This window comes from Manduca sexta, chromosome 17 (genome assembly GCF_014839805.1).
Source record: "Manduca sexta isolate Smith_Timp_Sample1 chromosome 17, JHU_Msex_v1.0, whole genome shotgun sequence".
Taxonomy (NCBI): domain Eukaryota; kingdom Metazoa; phylum Arthropoda; class Insecta; order Lepidoptera; family Sphingidae; genus Manduca; species Manduca sexta.
Window position 1 is genome coordinate 2419756 of NC_051131.1, and position 23045 is coordinate 2442800.

Genomic DNA, 23045 nt, shown 5'->3' on the forward strand with positions numbered 1-23045 from the left:
TTTCGGCGACCATTTTTCAGTCTTTCAGGTTTTCCACCCATTTCGTATACAAAAATTTTGTAAATTTTACTAAATTTTGTATGTCACGCTGGGGTACCTATGCTTTTGTCCCGTTATGGTACCCCATTGAAAGCTTTTGTACATATTTTTTGCAAATAGCCAATTGCTTGACGACAAACTAGTCTAGAAGATCTTGTCCAAAGCAAATCAGGAACAGATCCATGCGTGATATTGTCCAAATATATATTTGAACCTGAGACCTATTGGTCCATAGGCCATATACGCTACTATGAAAATAAACAAAAGAATCAAGAAATATCCAGACATCTATATTGATCACTGATCATTGTATTAGAGCTCAGGAAGATAATGCTAACCGACTTTAACCGATGCGAGAGACCTATTATAAAGCTGCTTTTTCTATGAGATAGATTTTTGGCTACAAATTTTGCAGTCATTAGCAAGTCTGGTTATTAATTACGTGTAGACGACTAGTATTTTAGCTTCACGGACAAAACCTTAATTACGAGGTTTAGAGCGTTTAAATTAAGCAAATTACGACGTACGCAGACGTCCGTTGATTAACGTCTACCGAAAAATATAAAAAATAACATTGTATTTTTTTCTTTTTAGCTCAAAAAGGAATATTATTACTGAATTTAACAGTCACTATAATAAAAACTTTACATAATATATTAACGTACGGGTGTGACATGCATTTTAATTAGTGACTTTGTTTTAATCTTGTGTGCATATGCATATTTAAATTATAAATGCGAACATAACTCTGTTAATTACGGTTTCACGAGTGACATGTATCACGGGTGGAGCCGCGAGCAAAAGCTAGTAAGTTAAATAATTTACAAACTTATGTCTTAAAGCTAAATTAATCTTAGTGATACTTTTCTACGAGCAAATAATGTTACCCAAGCAAAGCCGCAAGTAAAGCTAATATTTTAATAAGTCAATTTGTTTGCTAAACGTAGCGGCAATATCGGCCTTAAAGTCATCCGCCGGCGTCACCAACAAAATGCGGTTGTTTGCGTTCAACGTTATCCTTCGCATTTTATTTTTAATTTCACAATTTGCATGTCACAGTAATTATAATTCGTTTCTGCATGTTTATGTTTATCGCGGCTCGCCTGAGAGGTTATAATTAATTATTACATGTGTTACGTATTAAAATCGTATTAAAATTTAATTACCGTCAGCCTCTGCGATTTATTACATGAGCGACCTGAGTTCTAATGAAGGGCGTGTTTTTGCCGACATGTATCGTTCTAAAGGTATATACATCAGTGCGAAGGGTCCATATAACCTGATTCCTGTCGGCTTCCCTTTATGTAGAATTGATTTAGAATGTAATAATCATTAGAACTATTTTCAGACCACATCCAGGCATATTAGTACCTATATGTCGCTACTGCAATATACGTATAATAATACCAGCTCTGTAATACAATGTACTGTTCCCCTGCTGGGCACGAGTCTTGTCTATTACTGGGGCCTTATTCTCTATCCCGCACGTTATTTTAACAGTGCGTAACAAGCACGTAACACAACACATCATGTTTAGGACTATAGAAATTTGGCTTACAGAATACCATTCCACGCACAGTTCTCAAAGATAACATGACACGGCCGCGTTACGCGTTTACACTATCATACAGAATAAGGGCCCTGAAAGGGTTTAGTTCTTAGTTCACCACGCTGCCCTAGTGCGAATCAGTGGACTTCACATACCTTCGAAATTATAATTTAGGTTTCCTCAATATTTTCCTTCGCCATTAAAGCAAATGATAATTGGTAAACAATTAATACATAATTTCGAAAAGTCAGAGTTGTGTGTCTTGGGATTTGAAGCTGTGGACCTTCGTGTCAACAGCCCGTTCAATTCCCAGCTAGGCAATCGCGCTTTCTATTGCTATAGAAATTATGACATAACAGTAATATTTACGTTGCTATTACTTCGCTTGTTCTTATCGTCGGTGCTATGCTCTGTCGTTTTGATACGGTATGCCAATGATTCTGCATTCACATAAAATTTTCCTGAAATGAGTCGTTGTAATCTAATTTAGTATGTATAAAGTCGTCGAGTGCCGACAGCAGTGCTATGCAGTTTAGTCAGAAATGTCTGCTTGCCGCTGCTACTGTTTATATGCTGGCACGTGTAGTCGACTCGTCTAGTCCTTCAGCTGTATAAAACATTACGTAGGTGTCGTGAAATAGGGTGATATCTCATTTTTTTTTCTCATTTTCAAGAATGTTGCAGAAACAACAAAGCTTATGTTATGTTTGGTCACCGTGGCACCTGACGTTAACCACCATTGTTTGAATTTAGAATAAAACTATAAAGTAATTTATTTTTTAAACCGCATTTCATTCTGACTGAATCAATGCAATGTAAATAACTCATTGACGTATAAATTGATGCCCGAACCGCGGTTTGTTTTTCGACTGTGGCCAATCAAGTTGTGCAAACATGTACACTCGTTAGCTGTTTGTTTCGGTTAATCTGCTAGTTGCCGATACATTAATTACTATTTGCGGATTACATTGGCTTGTATGTTTAGTTGCTGTTATGAGGTAGGTACTGATACCTGTAAACGATTGCTTCAGAACTTCAAGATAATGATTAATACTGAAAAACATATATCTTAGCTTTAAGATATAAAAGTAAATCATAATTAAGCCAGTTATAACCTTTTTATTGGCCTTCTGTTATTAATAATATTTTCATGTAAATCTATATTAGTTAAGCTCTTTAAAATCAATCAAATTATAACCAGTAACTACGTTGTCTATAATGTTCTTTATACCTTATAGGAACCTTCATCTCATCGATTTCCGATAACATCTCATTAACATCATAGTTTTTTATTTAATCCGAGAGATGACAGGACTTCCATAAAAATTGCAAAATTATAGAGAAATCGTTAATTTATCACACACTTTTAAAATTTGAATTTGGGACGTCGGGTGCTTGCATTTCTCTCAATCTCGCACTCCGAAGACATAATAACCGAGCTGTCCCAACATGTTGATTTAAAAACAGTCACACGTCATCAATGACTTCACCTGATATTTGTAGTTAAAATATGTCAGTAATTATATGAGTGATTTAATTGTAGTAATAATTATTATTTTCAGATACCTTGCTTTATAATAAGTGCAACTAGGTTCACCTCCGTGACGAATATAGTATTTTATTTTAATTATTGTTATTCATTGTTTCTATTTGAAAACTTCATCATAAATAATATGTTGAGCACGCGTGGAGACGTAAAAGCTGTCTGTTCTTTACATATTCTCGGAATAAACATGACACGTAAAACATGTCTGTATTTACAAATGACAATGTTCTTTTTAGAGGGCGAACTGCGAAAAAATGTGGCATTTTTTTTGTATGAAATATTTCAAAATGTGAGTTATAATAAATATAAGAATGGTGGAAGCTTTGTGATAGAGGTAAAAATTAAATTTGAAATTTTTATACCAAACAAACAAGTCGCTCGCGCGATGGTACCCATCAACAAATACAGTAGCAACACCGCAGTTATTAAATAACAGAATAGTGCCAGCCTTCTAATAGAGTTAAGAAACTAATATTGTTTTTTTATACCAATAATATAAGATAGTCGCCCGTCTACTAACCATCACGATTTTCTGTAGTAATAACAGTACACATTACAAATTAAGAAGCACTACCTTCGTCACCCGATATATTAAATGCCTTACCTCATGATGCTTTACTAATTGGAACACTGCTACTTAATGGCAAAAATAAACACAGCAGTGGTACGTGGATGGTATCATACAAGAGCTGGTAGTCGTACAAGTGGTAACCTCTAAATACCAAGCATTGCGTAGCACTGTATCACTACTGTGAGACAGCAGACGTATTCGCTCAATTCTTTATTGATAGACAGAATTAAATAATAATAGCAAATAAACAACTCTATAATGTTTAATGCCATGTTAAATCGTTGACAAAGTAACTTTAAGCAACAAATTTTGCCTTCACGGGCGTCGCTGATAATACAATATAAAATCAAGCTTAAAGATACTAAAAGAGGTGCAAATTTTATTAAAATATTAACGAAGTTTTGTCTTCGAATATAACGTGGAGTTTGTTTCCGAAGACATTATTGATCGCGTTCATCAAGGTAACGAATTTTGTTACGTTTAATATAATTGTAGCATTAACTCGACGATTCTTTAGCTGATTGTTTCAAGTAGAAGTGTATGAACGCTAATTTATCATTTTTATATATTAGACATTTATGAATTCTGTCGTTTTGAGTACTAAATTATAAACTAATTTTCGGATTCTATCGCGGTAATTAGTGTTTTATTTTCTCCCGACGTTTCGAAGACTTTGCAGCCTTCATGGTCACGGGGGGGACTGAGGTGTTGTTCATCCGCAAAGTCAAAGTTACAATATCTACCTACATTTTACAATTATACAACTTTTTAAAAAAAAAAAAAAAAAAAAAAAATTAAAATTTTAGCTGTTGGTGGTCCGATCTACGCAGAATGAGCTCACAGTGTCCTGAAGTCTGGCAGCCGGTCTTTTGGGTTCCGATTTAATTAAATGTAGAACTGGATCCCAGGCTTGTGCAAGCTTCCAACCATCTTCCCTATTGAAATTAGGATGTTTTTTAATTTCAATAGCCTCGCGAATCATCCTAGGCAGGAATCGGTGTTCTTTGGCGAGGATTTGTGGCTTGTCTAGTCGCAGATAATGATTGGCGCCTCCCTCAGAGTGTTCAGCGACTGCAGACTTCGTCGAGCGTCGGTGTTTCACGTCAGCTATATGTTCTTTTACGCGGGTCCCTATATTTCTTTTTGTTTGCCCGATATAAGAGAGGCCACAGTTGCAATCTATTTTGTATACTCCCGGTTCTTGTAGAGGTATGTGACACTTGACAGGTGGTAAAAATTGACTAATCTTCTTAGGCGGCTTAAAATAAGTTTTTATGGAAGCACGCTTCAGGATGTAGCCAATCTTGTCGGTGACTCCTCTTACATATGGTAATACAACCGGAACACGTTCAACTGTGGCTGGTTTCACTCGGTTTCTGTGACGGCGGCGTGGAATTTGGAGCTTGTTGTCTCGCAGTACTTGCTTGACATGTTGTAGCTCAGCAGCCAGGTGTTTCTCGTCACAGATTCCTTGTGCTCTCTGAAACAAAGATTTGCCCACGGTAGCTAACTGTTTTGGGTGGTGATGAGATTCACCGTTCAGATATTTATCAGTATGGGTCTGTTTCCGATACACAGTATGACTTAAGGTCTGATTAGGATTACGGATGATTAAAACATCTAAGAAAGCAAGAGATTTATTGTTTTCTAACTCCATAGTAAATTGAATTTTATTGTTGATGGAGTTAAGGTGATTTAAAAATGCAGTTACTTTATCAGATGGTAAAATTGTGAAAGTTTCGTCTACGTACCGTTTATAAAACCTTGGAGTGACCGGGGCTGTACTCAGGGCTGTCTCCTCGAAGTCCTCCATAAATATATCGGCGACTACCGGAGATACAGGGGAGCCCATCGCTACCCCCCTCAACTTGTACATAGAACTGATTATTCCACAACATATAGCCAGATGTAAGGCAATGTTGGAGTAGTTCTGCATATTCCACAGGAATGTTATTCTCTGCTAACTTCTTAGATACAATTCTGATGCAATCTTGTACTGGTAAGCTCGTAAAGAGAGACTGGACATCAAAACTGACCATAGTTTCATTGTCAGCTAATTTTAGGTCTTTAATATCGCTGACAAATTGGTATGAATCCTTCACAGACGCTCTAGTGTTTCCTCTAAGTGGTGAAAGCACTTTTGCTACGTGTTGAGCCAATCTGTAGGTTGGTGTGTCGATCTGACTCACAATGGGACGTAGCGGAGCATTTAATTTGTGTATTTTCGGCAACCCATACAGTTTAGGCGGTTTTGCACACGAAGGAACGAGCAAGTTTACGTCAAGATTTAACTTATCGGAGTAATCTTTTATTAAAGAGCTGGTAGCCTTTAATACTTTGGTAGTCGGGTCTGATTTGACTATTTTATACGTACTTACATCCGATAAAAGTTGTTCCATTTTATTATTGTAGTCTGACGTATCCATTACTACTGTCGCATTTCCTTTATCTGCACGGAGAATGGTAAGGTCCTTCATCGATCGCAAGTTCTTTAAAGCGATATATTCGTGTTTTGGAAGATTTGGTTTCGGCACTTTCTTTTGACGCAAAATTGACGAAATGTCCTGGCGTATCGCCTCCGAATCTTCCTGTTTCAAGTTGTTTTTGAAGAGACTATTCTCAACATTGCAAATAATGTCTTCATACGGTATCCTTCGTGGAGTAACAGCAAAATTTAAGCCTTTCGATAAAACCTGAATTGTATTTTCGTCCAATGTTTGTTTTGACAGATTTATTACTGCGCGTTGTCCATGGTTTGCGCGGGAGTGTATCTTATCTATGGTCGCGCACGTTCCATTCCTACACTCGGTGTATTTAAGATTATCGACATTTAATTTTGATAGTAATTTGTTGTATTTTATTATATGTTTATTTTTGCATTCATTATATTTTGAGATTTCGCGCTTATTTAAGGTCTCGATGCAATTTTTAAAATCAAATGCTGATAACTCTGTCTTCAATTCATTGGATATAATCTCAACACAATTATTTATGTACTGGAGGTCGGATCGTGTTTCGTGTATGGTAGCTCGTAACAGTTTTGTACTCGCCTGGTTAAGAATTTTAGCGCTCCCTCGTATGTATTTCTTAGGTGATAGCTTGACACACGTAGGGATGAGATTGTGGTCACGACATCTCTTCAAGAAATTCAATGATGTGCAGAATCTTGCGCGCTTGGTTTTCAAATTCTCCAACCGGCGTATTTTGTTGGCAAGTTCCAGTCCGTACTGGTTTGCATAATGATTTCTTATGTTTACGCGAATGTTAGACATTGAAATTAAACTAATTTTCGGATTCTATCGCGGTAATTAGTGTTTTATTTTCTCCCGACGTTTCGAAGACTTTGCAGCCTTCATGGTCACGGGGGACTGAGGTGTTGTTCATCCGCAAAGTCAAAGTTACAATATCTACCTACATTTTACAATTATACAACTTTTAAAAAATTAAAATTTTAGCTGTTGGTGGTCCGATCTACGCAGAATGAGCTCACAGTGTCCTGAAGTCTGGCAGCCGGTCTTTTGGGTTCCGATTTAATTAAATGTAGAACTGGATCCCAGGCTTGTGCAAGCTTCCAACCATCTTCCCTATTGAAATTAGGATGTTTTTTAATTTCAATAGCCTCGCGAATCATCCTAGGCAGGAATCGGTGTTCTTTGGCGAGGATTTGTGGCTTGTCTAGTCGCAGATAATGATTGGCGCCTCCCTCAGAGTGTTCAGCGACTGCAGACTTCAAGGCTATTGAAATTAAAAAACATCCTAATTTCAATAGGGAAGATGGTTGGAAGCTTGCACAAGCCTGGGATCCAGTTCTACATTTAATTAAATCGGAACCCAAAAGACCGGCTGCCAGACTTCAGGACACTGTGAGCTCATTCTGCGTAGATCGGACCACCAACAGCTAAAATTTTAATTTTTTTTTTTTTTTTTTAAAAAGTTGTATAATTGTAAAATGTAGGTAGATATTGTAACTTTGACTTTGCGGATGAACAACACCTCAGTCCCCCCCGTGACCATGAAGGCTGCAAAGTCTTCGAAACGTCGGGAGAAAATAAAACACTAATTACCGCGATAGAATCCGAAAATTAGTTTAATTTCAATGTCTAACATTCGCGTAAACATAAGAAATCATTATACTAAATTATAATTATAATTTACTAGGAAAAAACAGTTATAAGATATGTTAATAAATTTATCTATTTAGAGTATATCTCCTCGAGTGAGGTAATGTCAAGTACCATATCTCATAAACTGACCCAATTTCTGTCGGAAACATGCTTGAAAAAGTGACATTATAATATTATTTAAGTGGGTTAAATACAGGTAAAGAAAGGTAATTTTTTTTTACACGAGTACGGAAAGTGACGCCACTGCACTTAATGGTAAGTGAAGTGGGTTCTAATAGAATGTCGACTGACGAGAGATGACTACCCATCGGCAGTCAATACAATTATGCCGGCCTGTTGGAACCGGATACACAGGCTGATTTCGGAACGCGGCATACTTATGTGGACAACTATGGCGGGTTTTAACACCCTGTGTTAAAACCCGCCATAGTTGCTATCCGGGCGGATATTAAATATTTCTCACTACCAGTAACGTTTTTTGAATATCGAACATTTTGCTATACATAATATCATAATTATTATTAACAAGTATTTCACAGGAACTAACGTCTAAGAATAGTTTGTAGCAATCCGGACTTTGAAGTCAAAAGTTCAAATATAAGGCTCATTACCCCGGTAGATTAAGCTTTCGTTTGATCAAGACATCTCTAAATTAACAAGCCTTATATCTCGCAGGTAAGTTTGAGATATCTGACAACGAAACTACGAAAACCTTTTATTAATCAGTTTTCAAAGTCAGTCATTGTGAAATAAATTAGTCGAATACGAATTTTCTGTTAAAAGCCATTTAACTTGATAACTTTGGGTATGAACAATCAGAATTACTCGTAATCTAATTTCAAAATTAAAGAAGTATTTAATTAAGTATTACAAAGAGGTATCTAAAGTTTTGAGGACTTAGGAGGTAATCTCCAAACTCCGAATTGAGTACTTGTGTAAATTCTTTCAATGTTGGGACTTTGTATTATTTTTTAGTGATTCCCTGAATCTAGGAAAAGATTTCATGCGGACTCAGCCTCGAGAGCTTATTAATAGTTCATGATATAAGTGAGAATAAAAAATGGCATGTCAACTAATTCCGTGCTACAATTGAAGTGTCACTTGATATTCACTCATTTCTTTTCATCTGGGACAAACCGCTCTCATCCTACTCAACGACTATCTAATATCATTATGTATGCTAACCTTAGTAACGAGTACATACAACGAGCCGCAAATGGGCCCGCTATTTTGATACAGCTTTGGTTTTCTTAGTAAAATCGGCTTTCCTTCCTTGCTTCTGTTTTGTTAAATATTGGTGCCACTTATGATAACCCTCTATAATGATTCAGAGAGAATAATCTCTTGGAATTACTGGTTAAATGTTTGTTGGTAGAATTTACTTTAGAAATTATGCGGGTATGCATATTTGAGCCCTCTTTCTTAAAGCGAATAACAAATAAACGCAGACGTACACTACTTTTAGATATCCAAATTTCTCATGATGTTTTCTTTCCTGCAAACTATTATTTTAAGCAACTTATTATAGATAAATAAAGATAAAAGTTAAGGTACAGGCACCTAGACATTTTAGGCTTTACATCTAATATTTCAAAAGGTCCGATCACTTTACAGTGCGTTACATTGAAATTGAATCTAGATGATAGTTAGGGACGCAAATACTTCTCGATACAAATGTAGTTAGGTTTTTTAACATATACTTAGACCAGACGAGCCAGCTCCTCATTGAGTTGTATTTACGAATTCAAGTGTTTACGTGTAAGGAGGCAGTTTGTACAGCACGAGGCGCGTGACGTAAGGTCAAACACTAGCTGACGTCGCAGCTATTTGCGTACAATGCAAACGAACAAATGCCCGATACATATCTATACCATGTGGGAAGAACGGAATGTAGCAAACACTTTGTTAAATTGATGTAGAAAATTTTGGAACTAAACAAATCGACGGATGGTGGTCAGCGAGAACTAGGTATATTGGGTCTAGGCCTAGGTACCTATAGTCAAATTTGATTGATTATAAATATCTTCAACTGCAATGTCTTACGTCTATCCGGTTTCAAATAGACCGACATAATTCTATCGACTGGCGAGGAACAATCGTCTCTTGTCAATCGATGTTCTATGTCTATCTGAACGCCACTCCACTTACAAGGCACAATGGAGCCACTTTGCTATGACCAAATAGTAAACCATGAATCGGCCTGGCTTAAACGGTATCATTCTCTCACTGTCCATATCCGTTGCTAGCGGACGGGGATACATATTTACTCTAATCTACCTATATAAACACTTGCATGTTGTGTGGGTTAAATTATGGGCCGCGGAGGTCAATTAATATAAGAAAAGCAACGAGATCTTTTGTTGACGTATGTTATAACAACAATTAGCCGCGCAGCTGTCGATTAAGGGCGGCAAATTAAAAGCGCTCTTAGATTTCTTACTTTAGTGTCGTTGTGTTGTGGCAATTCTTTTGGATGTACAAATAATGCACCTAATTTAAAGGCGCCCTATTTTTAAAATAAATTAATTCAAAATTTCATAGAATATCAGGAGTGTGATAAAACATCCACACGCAATATAATAAGTTTCGAAATGTGTAACGTAATTAAAGCTTATGCTTACGATCAGGTGAACTGCCTTTAAATTTTCTGCATTTATAAACAAATCAATATAAATATTTTCTACATTTAATCAAAGAGGAAGTGGAATCAATCAGTCATGTCGATGCCTCAGTGATCATTACTTTCCAACACAATCAACACAAAATTGTGAATTCACAATCAGTGCGGAGTTTCTGCGCAATTATATGATTCGTTGATGCGTGAAATTTACGTGGAAAACATCGCCGCGTCGCGATGTCGCGCGGAATAAATGTTAGCGCAGACTTAGCGCTTTAAGGCTGGGCGGTAGTAATAAGGTACTTTCTCCGCGAAACCAAAAAAAAAAAAGACTTAGCGCTTTAGTACTGAAACGCCGTATCATATTGAACGTCATGCAACTTAATAACAACTTCCTAGAATCTCATATTAAGTATAAATATTTTGTCCATTTATATTCCTAAGCGGCGATAGCCTAGTTGGGTGTGGAACGGACTGCCGAGACGAATGTCCGCAGGTTCAAATCCCAAGGGCACACACCTCTGACTTTTCTAAAATCATGTGTGTATTCTTTGTGAATTTATCGTTCGCTTTAACGGTGAAGGAAAACATCGTGAGGAAACCTGCACATCTGAGAAGTTCTCTGTAGGAATTTCGAAGGTGTGTGAAGTCTACCAATCCGCACTGGGCCAGCGTGGTGGACTAAGGCCTAATCCCTCTCAGTAGTAGAGGAGGCCCGTGCTCAGCAGTGGGCAAGTATATAATACAGGGCTGATATTATTATTATTATTATATATTCCTAACAAGCTGTTTCTTGTATGTATATTTATATTAAAGCCAAATTACTTCATATTATAAATCTTATTATTTAAACGAGACAGGTGCGTGTAAATGATATTTATCGCCAACAGAATTCCTTTGTAATTTTACCGTTAAGTTGTTTAAAACACACAATTTGAACTGCATTTATCAGCGTGCAATCATTACTATACTTAATAAAATTACTACTTAATAATATTATATTAGATATTAGAAAAATCTAGTATTCGGCCGAGAAGTGTGCGTTATTCTTAATCTGTAGTAAGCACGTCTGTTTATTCATCACTGATTTCATACGGCGACCGCCGATTTATTCAACAATCAAGACTGTTTGTTATCTACGCAACGTATTCCCTAACATTTTCTATCCTCACATAAATCAGATGACTTGTCATGTGAGTACTATGTGTTAAACTTTTGAAATAATATATACTGTCTTAGCAAAATAATTGACGTTTCGAAGAAATTCGGCAAGCAGTGGATGAGGCTCGTACGGAAAGTGTGACGGGATTAAAAGGAGCCCTATGTATTCAGTAATGGATAAATACGGGCTGATTAAACAGATTATTTGAGCCTATTTTTGTAGATCCGTGAATTTTACCTTTTATTCGAGTAGAAAGTGCAAAACCGAGTAGAAACGAAGATAGTGTAATGCATTACAAGAAAAATACCGATCAATGGAAGAATCTTTGTCTGAACTTTCAACAATTGCTAGGATAATGCTGACAAACCTACACCCATCAGAGCGACTACGGCGCGTTTTTCGACACGTGTATGGCGCTCGCTCTCCAGTCAAGTTACCTTGCCATCTACCTTTTAGTTCCTTCTTTTTCCGCTTTTGAATCTCTATCTAACTGTTTTGTGTTACAAATTAATGTAAAATATAACGTCAAAGGGTCGTATATTGTCCGATTATATATTCGTTTCGTACAATATTTGTCTCGAAGGACTTTTCGGCAAAGAAAACAAGAAGTTAAGGCGCTTAAATGAAAAGCTACTTGAGGTGAGTGCTGTTATACTACAGTGGTGTATAAGGGTTTGGCCTGGTATATTTGTACTTCTCATATAGCGTATGCAGGTAACACGGTTTGTCTATGTCAAAACAGTTGCAGTGTGAATAAACAGGTTCAGCAGAACCGGAAAGTTTAAAGGATATTAAAAAATATATAATAGATGGTTCAGGCTTTGATTATATTAAAAAAATATTATTTATAGGTCATACATTTTAATAACCGCATAAATTATAATCGTAAAAGACACTTGCGTTTAAATTGTACCAAACTTGATCACGTGGTGTTTCGAAAATTCGCTGAGAACGTAAATATTTGCGCTTCAACACAAAAATATGATTCATAAACGTCTCGCTTGATGGACTCGCGTCTTTACGTGAAGCCCAAACAATTTCAAATTCTGATATTTTCTCACATAAATTTGTACGTACGTTGTAAACTAAAAATACCGGATACATAAGATTATATTACAGACGCCGCGTTTTTTAACTTGCTACGCCAAACTGAACTATATTGCTTCTGGTGATAAGTTCAGTATCGTCAATAAATTATTATGTCACCCAGCGAGAGAGATATACAGCGTCGCGTCGACTCTACACGACTGTGTGCACATTAAAGTGGCTTAGTTCATAAATAGTACTTCGATACTTAGTTTACATATTGTTTTTCCAAACACACAACGAAAACACCATTCAATGTCTTGGATTTACAAATATGCGCAAGAATTTTGTCCAAAAATACACTAAAGTAGCAAACACAGCATGCATTATTTATACTGTTTACATTCATATGATATTCGAAATTCTCGACACTGGAAATAAACTAGAATACATACAAACATAAGGCCAGATTAGTGGCAGCTCTAGGAGTTAGAAGAGTGTAAACAAATTTTTCCTTGTTAGTCATACAATAGGGTACCGGACTCATTTTTGTTCTTTACTATTATCAAATATTTACGTTATATAAATTATAACACAGAAGGAATTATTAAAATCCGCTAAAAAATCAACAAGTTATAAGTCTTTGAATTTCGGTGGAAGGGGTAATTAACAAGAAACAGAAAAGAGACGAAATACCCACATTTGACGTCATCGGGAATTACGACGCGTGCGAAAGAAAGAAATGAAGCGATATACCCACAACGCGTCCACTTCTGCACATTGCAATATTTGAAATATGAATTACTAGTTAATTTTTTAACCAATTATTATGCAGTTTTCGCAGGAATGCTTCTTTTCCGTATTATTAACCAATACATATGGAATAATGTACAAAATCAAGCATAGGCCGGTCCCCTATTGGTCGAGAGACTAACATGTGACTCACGCATTGTTCTCTCAACCAATCACGATCATCACAATCAACTAACACAGACCTTCGTGTCGAATTCATATACGAAATATCGCGCTACACCACATAACCGGCGTTAGTAAATATCTTTTAAACCTAGACTGGCCTTAAGCCTATCTGAAGAGTCTGAATTGTTCCGCGGGTTTGCAATATACATGTAATTAAAGTTCAGAAAGTTTTGGCAACTGCAGCGCCGCGCCTCGCACCACCGGTGGCTTTTTATTACGATTCCGAGGGTTGTAATAGTCGCCATAAATACGAATGAACAGCCACAACGCTCCCTCCCTAACGCTAGTGCGGCACACGTGTTTTATTATTTTAATGTAGTTTTTATTGCGTCCTGTTCTTAACATGACGATAATATATTTCATTTTCTTACAGTAGAGTCTGTTCGAGGCTTCGTCGCCACGTGAAAGTTGTGCTTATTATCAAAATATAGTATTTTGATTGTAAAGTTATGTCGTGTCCATGTATTCTATCTAAACCTATTTCGTGTCATCTACGTCATTAGGTAACAAAATCTGTATCTTGGAACAACCAAAATTTTTTTCCAAATTCACATTTATTAGGTAGAGTTTTCCTTACCTTTAATTTTATATATTCATTTTTTCTACTTATAACTTATATTTTGAGTTTGTCTATTGCACGCCAATTATACTGTCTGTAAGGGGCGACAGAGAGTACTTATGGTGCCCGCGGCATTATGGATGTACGCAACGTAACGCCGAAACTGTTATTCATGTCGATGCTTAACGTGAGAGTTAACAATATAAACTGTAGCGTGGCACCGTATATCAATGAAATTATTTTATAAAGCGTGGGCCGTGTGGCGAGTCTTTGGCATACGTTATAGTTATACACATTCTTATTTCGACATTTGAATTTCGAATGTATGCTAAGTAATGGCTATTAGTTATATGACCAATATAAATTCCGATAGCATTGAACACGGCTTTTGTACAGAAAAAAATATTGGCACAAATCTACTAGGCTAATCTCAGGACTTGTGTGCGTGCCAAACAGGCCTATTGGTTTTAAAATGGCCGAGTTCCAAGGTTCGAAAAAACGGTACGTTGTAAATTGTAATATATGGCTGTACAAATTACAAAATGTAGTAATTTCGCATGGGCCATGTTTGACATTTTATATGAATTTTTTAGATAATTTGTGCGTTTTATACAGAATGACTATGACTTAACTACTATTCATTCATTTTGCTCATAGTTGAGATTAGTAATCAGTAATCATTAATCTTTCATTCGGCAAGTTAGTAATATTTCAATTAAGGACTTCCACTAAATCCACGTGCTTTATCAGAATCGCGAATTTGTATCTGATATGGCAACTACTCCCACATTTTTGATGATGCGTTCGAAAATATAATTCGACGAAACGTTCTCTATTTGCATTTCTCCTGATTCCTTTATTGGAAACATTTTTAGTTATTATTTTATTCCAATTCCAATAAAGTAAATTCCAAAACCTATTCCTCAGTGGATTTACAGTCATTCCAGTAAACAGGCCGCTTGTAAACCCTCTTTAGTTATTTGAACATGGTGATGTACTCGGTGTGAAAGGAATATAAATCTTCTTACACTTGTCTCAAAGGTGAAAATTACTTTTATTGATCGAGATAATTCAACAAAATCTTTTTAAAAGATTATTTTAAAATGTATTATCAGGGATTTAAAAGGATTCGTGAAGGGCAACCACGTTTTTAGGTATATTTTTACAACCGAATCATAAGACGAATGTAATCGTCAAGTGGAAGACTTGCCTTTAGCGGAAAAACACAACAGTATTAACACACTGCGTCTGATCTGTGTTGGCAACAAATATTACAATATGTTAACTTACTACATTACCTACTTCTCGTTTAGGTATTAAGAACTAGAAATATTTATTTCTGTTGAAACTGTATAGTAGCAAAGAGTATAAACCTAACAATAACAACCAATGTGAGCTAGTACTGGCAGTATGCCGCTTTGAATTTAGAAATTGTATACTGCTCTTTTGTCGTTGTCTAGTCTTTACTGTTCTCAATAAATCCACTAATCGTTTTACAATCCTAAGTTATTTCTTTCATAATCCATCAATTTCTATAAATCAATGTAACATTTACTGCTTAGTACTGTACCGTACAATTACTGATTGATAGTTGATGGAAGGATTGTAAACACCACTTTGAGTTACGTATCTAAATGATCGTAAGAGATAATATTACGTCATAGTAAAACTAAACACGCGGTTAAAATACACAGAATAAACGCCAGTGGAAAATGAAGCGTAACAAATAAACAACAAGTTAAAAATTTGTTTGGAGCGAAACTACAATATTGACCTCTTAAAACGTATTCCAAATCGCTCCATTTCTTACACAGGAGCACTTTGAATAACAATGAAGTATTTATTTATATGCTGACGGTTGCCAAGAACATTGTTAGTTTCAATGTTACGTCATTATATAGGCCTTTATCTCGATGCGGAAGTGTTAGTGCATCCGATGGTTAGTGCGGAGGGAAATTCTCAAGTAATAAACATTCAAATTTATAGCCTGAGCAGGAAAATAAAGAACCTCGCCTATAGTAAAATATGGAACTAACTTCTTGTACTTGACAACAACTTCAAAACTGAAAAGCGAAAGTGGCGCCCCCAAAGCAGGTTTTTTTATTTTTCTGGTCAGGCTCTAACGACGTTACGTTCCTATTACATTTTATCGAGTGATTTATAATTATTTATTTTTCATATCAGAATGTTAATAATGTTGTATAGTATGCAACGTGTTGTCAAATATTGGAAATTCAAAGTACTTAGTTAATAATTATTTATGCCTCCAGAATTTTATTTTCCATACCAAGGTCGAGTCCAGCTTTGAAGTCATATATTCGAGGTTTACTCAAGACTGAATTCAAATCGATTACAATGAATCTAATTCCAAAAAAAATAATACGTAATTTTTAAACATTAAAATAATTTTGATCTCGTAATAAAATCAAATTGCATGTTACATTAAATAGCATGTAATAATATTATACATGTCATTCGCTTACATTTGCTATCGTCTATAAAATGTATGTTTTATGAAATATATATGTGAGAGTCATTATCAGTTGTCACCTAGACCCAGACGTGGGGCGAGGGGGTCATGACACCCCCCCCCCCCTGGATCCGCCCTTGTTCAAAGCTCACAATTTTATTGCGGCTCGTATTAGTCATAAAGGTCTACTATGTTAACGTGTAAATAGCAATGTGATAGTCCATGAAAAGGCGCCACAAACATTCTTCATATTGTCCTTATTGTTAATATTAGTTACAAGACGAAATTATTCTTGCTTACCAGATTATATCGACAACGAATGGTGGAGATGTAAACCCGCTGTTTATAGCAATTATCTGAAACAAGAACACATTGTTATAAGTAACACATAAATACTGGACAGCAATGAGAATCCCAATAAATCGTTTATTCGACTAATAAATAAATAAAAGAAAGAAAAACTCTTTCTTTCTTTCTTTCAATAGAAGTTAGTTAGTACAGAAAATATTGTAAAAACGTGAAATAAAATATTAAAATTATTTATAGGATTTAACGGTGAAGGAAAACATCGTGAGGAAACCTGCACATCCGAGAAGTTCTCTATAGGCATTTCGAAGGTGCGTGAAGTCTACCAATCCGCACTAGGCCAGCGTGGTGGACTAAGGCCTAATCCCTCTCAGTAGTAGAGGAGGCCCGTGCTCAGCAGTGGGCAAGTAGATAATACAGGGCTGATATTATATTATATTATATAGGATACTTGTTATACAGGGTTATTTGGACACTGCGTTAAAATCTAAATGAAACCTTCGTAAAATAACACTTTGCAATAAGTTACTCTAACCGTAGATGTAAAATAAAATTAATGAATAGCAGTGACTACTCTTAGAAAATTTGTCGCAGCGGCAGAATCACACTTTCATATACAAATGCACTGTCGCGTACACCATTTTCGTGCTAAACTAAAAAGTGAAAAAAATAACCAAAACCGAAATCGTATTTCTGGTGAAAATATCTGTTTTTCGTGGTTGATTTTTGTCAGTGTAAACACAAGTAGACGAATAAGTGGCTTCATTTATTAACGCAACGTCAGAAAGACCCTTTATAAGTTAGTAGAGTCCTGCTGTGGCAGGTTGTGTCACGTAAATGAAGCTCTCGACTGAAGAGGTTTCATTGTATCTCGCTAAAGCTTTTTCGTTGAGACATGAGACAAAAACACACACAACATCACGCATTTATCCCCGAAGGTGTGTGCAGAGGCGCAACCAGGGCATCCACTTTTCGCCAAGTGTATTCCGTCCCATGATGTGATAGGGGGCGAGCCTATCGCCATATCGGGCACAAATTCCAGACTCCGGGCTGATACTGAGCAGAAAAACTCAAATAACACTTTGCTCGACCCGGGATTCGAACCCAAGATCTTAGAGCGCTGTCGTACCGCACATGCAGTACAACTACGCCACCAAGGCAGTCTGACAAAAATGCCTTAAACAAACCTATCCCTCTCAAATATTCTTATTATTACGGTCAGGTGACCATGGTTCGTCTTTGTAGAATAAAAAAAAATATTCACATTAACCTAAAATTCTGTTTCAAGTATCGTCGACATTTCAATACGCCGTTGTAAGTGGTGTGAGCCGAGTGGCGCGGCCCCCGACCCTTATTATTCGCGCAAGTTGAACCAGCGATGCATGTTTCGGTGATTTTTACACGCAAATGGCAAAATCAGCTCATCTCAATTCAGCGGAGCGTACAATAAATTCCGCCATATTTTATTTGTACAGTAATTTCGTAGGAGTAAGTTGCATAGCAATTTTTAATTCGCGGTGTGGAAAACTTGTGTTAGTTGCTCCTTTCGACTATTCGTGTTCAAGGATGAACCAGTGTGCTTAGAATGCTGCAAAAATACGACATGGCTCTGTGGCGTTTTATTGGTTGAGACACGTGGCTGACGCGTTCGATCAATCACAAACATCAAAATTAAACGACATCCACTTACAAGGCGGGTTGCTTGGGACATTCTGCGGGGGCAGTGTAATCTAATAAAGCAGTCTTGCATAACTATGACCGCCGAAAGAAGCCATGCCTAATCGTATTTCTATGGTCGTTAGAGTGGTCTAGAACCATTATAGATAACTAACTCGTCTTCTCATTTACTATTTAAAAAAACGTAAGAGCCATTATACATCGCCACGGCTTTACACAAAGCCATATCTATAATAATCGGTTTAAGTAATTCCGTAAGTAAACAGTTGTGTGTACAAAGTTATGTACATTATGGCAGCCGCTTACGGGCAGCGAGATAACAGCGCGTGTGTAGAGTGTAAACAGAGTCGAAGGGAAACTTATCAACAACAGCGCCCTCTGAGATCAAAACAAGGGAGGTCTCGCTGCAACGCCCGAGGTGTTTTGGCCTCTTTCAGTGTAGTAGTTAAAGCTATGAAATGAAGGCTTTGCGCCCAGTGATTACATGTTTGTATTTTCAAAATTAAGGAAATACACTGGTTTTCATGAGAAATTAAAAAAAAACGATCTTAAAAAAGGCAAAGATTTGTTTTTCATTATTGAAACAAAGAACAAAGTCCCTTCTTTGAATTTGTGATCATGTTATGATATTTTCGTTTTAATTTTTGAATAATTATTTTTTGGCGTTAATTGCTTGAGCGTATGGAGCGTTTCCGTTTCCAAACAAGGTTTGCATGAGATTTTCCAAGTAGTTATTTTTTCTGAATAAGCGTTAACAATTGTAAAATGGCATCTGGGCTACGGCCCTTGGCTTAGAAGTAAATCTGTATTATCACAGGACTTGTTTTAGTATTTTTATATAAAATCTAGTCTAGACTTAACTAAATTATTCCATTTAAATATGTAAATAAGTGGCTGAATTCATATACAGAATATATTAAGCACTATATAGTTGCTGTAAGAGGTAACTGAATTTAATACAGGGGATCGCCTGCAGCATCTTTCGTAAGGATTTAACTCGCTTAAAACAACGGTTTAAAGTCGCAGTTTCAAACTTACATATTTCGTTGGTTTAAGAGCGTATTTGTGTTGAAAACCGTAAAGTTCGGAGCACGATTTCCAGATTGCGTTTATTTGTTTATGAGGATAATCTAAAATATGACTAAGATATTACATATAAATAATATTTAGTACAGATCGTAGGACATATTTAATGTAGGTAGGATATATTTTATATCCGCCCGGATAGCAAACACCGTCCACTAGGTGTTAAAATCCACAGTAACTCAAATAAGTATTTCGCGTGCCGGGATCATGTCAGATTCCAATAAGCCAGCATAAATTATCTTTCGTCAGTCGACATTCTATTGAACCCCTCTCCACTTACCATCAGATGCAATGGGGTCACTCTGCCGTTCCTGTATTAAAAAAAATATTAATAACAGTGGTTCCTGGACTAGGCACTGCCTTTACCGTGGCTGATCAATTTACTAGAATAAAATAAAATGTGTAACAAATGATAATCTTAAATGATAAATATATCCAACAGTCACACAATGTTATTAACTTATCCTATTGAAATTTAACTATTTTCTGTCATATTTTTATGTGATGTAAGTATAGGCAGGGAACATTCCTTTGTTTATTGCTTTGAATGGCGAGACGAGCTTGCCGTTAGCATGATGGTAAGCGATACGACCGCCCATAAACAGTAGAAACACCATCCAACATCTTTAATTACAAAGTATTGTTTGGTATTCCAGTGTGCTCGCCATCCTAAGACATGTGAAATTCTTATGTCCAGTAGTAACACTAACTTCTGGCATAGGCTTACATAGTACCTACCTCTTCTAGAATAAATTAGTGGCGAAAACATGATGATGTATCATTTTATGTAATCAAAATATCTTTAACTATCTTTAAATACGAAACTCTTTATTTCCTCTATAGCCTATACACAATTGAATCCGCAGTCGTCGGCGCGTTAAATTGTTTGTGCAAATTAATCGTCTTGGGACTTTCTGGAATATTCGATTTTTTTGTAGGGTAATGCCTTCTTGACGCTTTAGGATTCGTCGACATGTAATTTAGATAGTAGTTCAGTTTGTAGAGGCCTATTTGCAGTTATTTTTTTCGTGGGCACAGCAAAGTGACTGTACTGCATCTGATGGTAAGTGGGGTGGGATCTATATAGGGTATCGACTGTTGGGTTGAGTATCAACTCTCGTCAGTCGACACAACTATGCCGGCCTGTTTCTAGGCCACGCTGTTTGACAAAGATCTAGCAGTCATACCTATCCAGACAAACTCGAATACAAGAGACCTACCTAGTAATATATGTTAAAAAGAGCCTTTTAAAAAGGTTAAAATATTTACATAGAATTATCTTTTTACAGTTTATGCCACTAAAATTGTCTTTAATATTCATCGCGTTACTCCCGCGGTCGCAACTATTTTAAGATCAAAGTTTCGTAACGAGTTAAGTACTGAATTTTGAGGGTAGAACGTCAGGAGTGCTTTAATTGACTTACTCACCTCGCCCTCTCAACTGTATTCATTACGCATTTACTGTCCTGTTTAGGTTAATTACATAAATCTTGTAATGAAGTTTATTTTGCGTAGTTTGTATTACGTCATGCAAATGTGCTTAGGTCTGGGGTGCGATTCTAGAAATAGAAATCTTTTATTGCAGAATGTAGGTACTTAACATACAGGGGGTTTTTAAATGTTCAATACATTCTACCGGGATAGGTACCGGTGTGCAATACTACTTTTACGTAGTTTTTTTTTTATATAATATATGGGTATTAGTAATTTTCTTATATTTTTGGGTCAGGTTGTGATATCAGGATCAAAAGTTTGGAATTATGGTTTGTAAAAGGTCATAAACTTACCCGAATATACCCTATACGAAACGAAAATGTATCTCCGAAATACCAATTATTATTAAAACTCTAGTAAATATTCGTCTATATTGCCAAAATAATTTAGCTCATAGAAGTAGCTTATCAAATTACATCAGTATAGGCTGGTAACGTATTGTGTAATATGAATGCCGACCCCAATGGAAAACTGTTTGTCATTTTGTGTTAGATGAATGTAGTTAACTGTAATTGTAACGTTACCACAGTGAAGACTGGGACTTGACATAATTTGCTGTTACTAAGCTTATCTAAATTATATTTTAGCTATAAAGACGACCTTAAATGTTAGGCTTTATAAATAAATGAGAAATGTTAGGCTGATATATTTTGCGCCCTCACGGCTTGGATCATAATTTGGCTGCTCACTTGAAGATATATTGGTATTATAGACCATTATATTAATTATCATAACCAACCATGAAGTCCAGTAAGGCAATTTAGAAATAAATAATGGCTGAATACATTTTTGTAATTTGCCGAGAGTCGAGGTTGTCCTCGAGGACTGAGCCCTCAGTCATGCATGGAAGACAAATAAAGATACGAAAAGGATAGTCGGCTCGAGAGAGCAGCAATAATGTAACGACGTCCTACAAATACAAAACAAATTGTATATTTGTTTGTACAGACGAATTTGCTATATAGTATAGGTAGATATTTTGTATTAATGAACGTCGAGATGAAGATATAGTAGTAATAATACGTAGAATTTTAAATTATATAGTAATACCTTGAAGTTATATACAAAGTTGCAGCTCAGTAATTAATACACACATTGGGATATCATACCTACCTCGCATACATACATATATAACACCAAACGCAATATAGTTACTGGTAGTAGATCTCTCATATGTGAGAATCCGCCTGGGTAGGTACCACCGCAATGTCTATTTCTGCCAAGCAACAATGTGTTGTCACTGTTGTGTTCCGGTTTGAAGGACATTGTAGCCAGTGTAACTACTGGACATGATAAGACTTAACATCTCATGTCTTAGAATGGCGAGCGCAGTAGAATTCCAAACAATAATTTATTATTCAAGGTGTTGGATGGTGTTTCTTCTGTTTATGAGCGGTAGTATCTCTTATCAACAGGCGCACGGCAAGCTGGTCTTGTCATACACATTAATAAAAAAAATATATACATTGAATAACCGATCTTTCAAGCCGCAATAGAGCCGGGCATTAAGGGACTTGATATCTAATATCTGATGGTAATTAGGCCAGAGTATTGCATTGGTGGTTGTATTGGTTCTTTTTATGGGTAATTCTTAGCCTCGTAAGTCAGCTCTATAAAAAGAAGGATTTCTTTGCTGGTGAAAATGTTTTGTAATTCCTTTTCATAATCTTGGCTTTTGCTCACGAAGTTTTATCTCTAATATATTTGCATATTAGAGGTAAAAGCTAGAGTATCTATAATTTAATGGACCATAACATTTTCCAGTATACTTTACTTTATACAACTTTTTTTAAACAAATATAACCCTCCGAAATCACACAAAGTTCAACTCTATTCGAAAC

General features: G+C 36.2%; 1 protein-coding gene across 1 annotated transcript in view; it reads right to left on the bottom strand.

Annotated features, from left to right (window-relative positions):
* LOC115450076 (somatostatin receptor type 2) overlaps positions 1-23045 on the bottom strand; it is a 144841-nt gene that overhangs the window by 56297 nt on the left and 65499 nt on the right. The window contains exon 3 of the mRNA XM_030178050.2: positions 16942-16997. The gene's annotated coding sequence lies outside the window, so the exon portion shown is untranslated. The remainder of the gene's footprint in view (positions 1-16941; positions 16998-23045) is intronic.